Here is a 4434-nt window from a genome sequence, read left to right on the forward strand (position 1 = left end):
AAATTGTGCTAAATGATGTGTCCTATGTTTTATTATCCATTTTGTTTTTGTGTTCGGTTTTCATTCTAAAAGAATAAATTTTCGACTTGTTTTCCATTTGTATTTTTAACTTAACTGAATATGGAAAATATTTATTTTGTTCAATATATTAATAAATTCTAGCTTTTAAAACAGAATAAAATGGAATAAAATTAAATAAGTAATGACAAGCTTAGGAACACTAACAATAATGGCCATGAGGTGGGCATTATTTTCATTTATATATACACACATATATAAATATATATATATATATATATATATATATATATATATATATATATATATATATATAATATATATATATATATATTATATATATATATATATATATATATATATATATATATATATATATATATATATATATATATACATGTATTACATATATATATAAATATATATATACACATAAATATTCATCAATCTAATTTTTAGGATCCGAAATGCCACACATAACATAAAAGCATGATCTACTTCCCCATTCAATTGATATACCTAAACTAATATTTTTTTATTTTCATAAACTTTCTAAACTTCAGTAAGAACAACGGGTAGTGCGACAGATGTCGAAACAGGGCAGGATTAAACCCTGGCCCTTGCAAACGCGGGTTCTGTGTTCTACCACATCTACCTTCCATATAAACTAACCTCCATGCTTACTCTCCTTCATATGCATTTAAGTAGAGATATATCTTCAAAATATATACACCTTAATTTGACGACTTACGAGATGTTTATGAGACAAAGAAAAAAAAAAAAGATTATTTCCCGAGGTAATAAATCATATTCCTCTTAAGATGATTAATTGGGAAATTCCCTTTAAAAATAATGCAGTCCAAGTTAGATCCTTTTCTTTATTTTCTAACTAATATGAAACTGAAAAAATGAGATGATGTAATTTAACGGGTGGCCACCTTCGCAACTCATTATTATAATAGCAGCAAAACAAGAGAGAGAGAGAGAGAGAGAGAGAGAGAGAGAGAGAGAGAGAGAGAGAGAGAGAGAGAGAGAGAGAGAGAGAGAGAGAGAGAGGGGGGGGGGGTCATTAACATAATGATATGACACCTGGGGAGAGACATTACAATAATGATATGACACTGAGGTGTATTATGTATGGATAGGAACTGAAAGTCTAATCAAAGTTCAAATTAGACGAAGTTTAATTAACGCCAAGGAATGATCACGAAACGCTCTGCTGAATAAAAAGGTGTCGAATGAAAATAAAAGTTGTTTTGCAAAAAGTAAATAAGGAAATATTTATGAATAGTATAATCTTTTACATTACATTACAAATATTTGTAATGTCTTATTTATACTACCGGAATAAAACTAGACTATTTTTTTTAAAGTAATTATGTAAATATTTGTCAATTACAGGTTATTCTTTTATATTACAAATATTTATAAAATGTCTCCATATATGAAAGCCCAAATATATTATAATTTTAATACATAAGGCATGAACATGGAAAGTCAAATACTCGACCATATGTTTGTACATACAAAATTACACGTGCGTAAATATTCTCTAAATATTTATATTATGAATTTGTAAATATATTACATATATTTTTGGTAAATATCTTGTATGTCCGGTAACTAAATTCAACGATATAAAATGTTGTACTTTTGCACTTTCTTTAATTAACGTAAAAAGGGCTGAACACTAGTAAAAGATTGATATATATATATATATATATATATATATATATATATATATATATATATATAATACATATATACATATATATATATATATATATATATATATATATAATACACCATATATATATATATATATAAAATAATACATATATATATATATATATATATATATATATATATATATGTATATATATATATGTTTGTGTGTAAACATGTATATATACATACATAGATACTTGAAATAGATAGTTATCTAGACATACAGGTATTTATGCAATGATAGACGATTTCAGAAATACAACCAAACAAATATTTTCTTTCTTTCCTATCAACATCACCTGACGCCTAGCATTCATCTACGAAACCAGACCATTTTCAAGATGCTGTTTAAAACTTCCAGTCTAATTTTAAACTTTAATTAGTTTCTTTGATTACTTCAAAACATAATACAACTTTGTGTCATACCATTAAGGTAATGACCCCGCGCTAGAGCAGCCTCCTTTTTGCATTAATGACTCGTTGCGTGAAATTAAAAGAGTGCCTTTTTACTTCCGTTGATAAGATTCAATAATTTTCTGCGTTTTTTGTACCATAGTTTTGGTTGCTATCTATTATTATTACTAGTGCACGCGACCCGTCAATAATGATGGCTAAAACATTCATAGATATGCTCCCACACGTACACACACAGAATGTGGTTTCTCTCTCTCTCTCTCTCTCTCTCTCTCTCTCTCTCTCTCCTCTCTCTCTCTCTCTCTCTCTCTCTCTCTACCCGAAGGATGGGGAGACACCATGTGGTCATGCGTCTGGCAATGCTACTCGGCGTGACCGGAAAGAATATATATATTTATATTATATATATATATATATATATATACATATATATATATATATATATGTATATATATATATATATATATATATATATGTATATATATATATATATATATATATATATGTATATATATATATATATATATATATATATGTATATATATATATATATATATATATATATATATATAGAGAGAGAGAGAGAGAGAGAGAGAGAGAGAGAGAGAGAGAGAGAGAGAGAGAGAGAGACGTATCTTTTTATTATATAGGGGAGATTATTATCTATATTATTAGCTAACTGTTATTATCATCATTATTTGTATTACTGTTTTATTCACTTATTTAATTTGTTAAAATCTTTATTACAATTACTATCATCATCATCATCATTATTACAATAATCTAAAATGAATAAACTTTCATGTGTAACACTAATGAAGAGCTAATGATTATTAATATACTCTCCATGAATTAAATATCAAAGACAAGTTTTACTAATATTTTATTCTTTTAAACAAACCCGATTTCTTTTTCTATTTTCAGAATAACGAGACGATTTAGCTATGCTTTGTCAGCCTCGCTTTACAAGAAAAATAACAAAAGTCCTTTTCATTACATGTTTAATTAGAACTCTTATTATAAAAACATTCAAAACAAACAAAAATAAAGAATAAAACAAAAACAGTTTTGTATATATACATATCGACCCCAAAAGTTGAACAGTTTTTACCTATAAAGGCTATAAAATATTAAAATATTAAACGCAAAACGACAAAAACCATAACTACCAAGACAGCCCGTGATACACAAACAAAAGACGCGTGAAGGAGGCCTTGAAATGAAAAGCCCCTTACTGGCCAGCAGATAAAGCATGACAAAGCTTTCTATTTAGGAAGCTGGTGTGACCTGGGGGAGGGGGGGGGGTATTATCTCCCTTCGGAAGACAATCCTCATAATTCTCTACCATCAGGTCCTTTGTGTTGTCACAGACCTTTATTAGAAGCTCATTATTGCCTTCGCCTCCTCCCTTAACCTCTCCTTATTGTGTTGTGACCTATTCTCCACATTCCACTTCCAACATCCAAACCCCACCTCTCTCTCCATAGTCATCCCTGTTTTTTGACCTTTTTCTCCACCATCCACTTTCTTCACCCCCTCCTTCTTACAATGTCTTCATCCACTTTCACCGATTTCTTCCTCCCGCAAACTCTTACCTACACATCATCCATTCTTTTTCTGCACCTCCATAACCTCCACTTACCCAAAACCCCGTCCTTTTCTGTACCTTACAGGTCCATCTCCTCCTCCTTCTCCTCAGGTCACTCTCCTTCTCCTGCTCTTCCTGCTCCTCCTCCTCCTCCAAAAGAACGTCTTTGTCAACAAAGACTTAACACCAACCATCCCATCGCCAGCGACGGCCTCGAGGATCCATCAACCACCTTCGAAAATTTCTCCTCCATACACGATTTCCTCTTCATCATTCAATGTCTTCCTCTTCACAACAAGACACATTGGGATGTTGGGGATTGCAGGAGGGGATAAGGAGATTCCCTAGGGACCCTTGTTGTGGACTGTATGAGGGTGTTGCTAGTGGAGTTGTTAGTGAAATTCCAAGGGTTGGTTCTCTCGCTGTGTTGACATTTGAGAATGGAAAAAACGTTTATTGGTCATCAAATACAGTTAGGTAAATATGAATGTTCGTTTGATTGTCCATTAGAGAGAGAGAGAGAGAGAGAGAGAGAGAGAGGAGAGAGAGAGAGAGAGAGAGAGAGAGAGAGAGAGAGAGAGCGAGAGAGAGAGAGTGTGTGTGTTGGTAATATTAGTCTCATACATTAAAAGGTAGGTTCAAAACCTTGAACAGGGTGAGAAATTTTCTAAATTGTCACAAATTTC

The sequence above is a fragment of the Palaemon carinicauda genome, chromosome 19, assembly GCF_036898095.1.
Source record: "Palaemon carinicauda isolate YSFRI2023 chromosome 19, ASM3689809v2, whole genome shotgun sequence".
In the NCBI taxonomy this organism is placed as follows: Eukaryota; Metazoa; Arthropoda; class Malacostraca; order Decapoda; family Palaemonidae; genus Palaemon; species Palaemon carinicauda.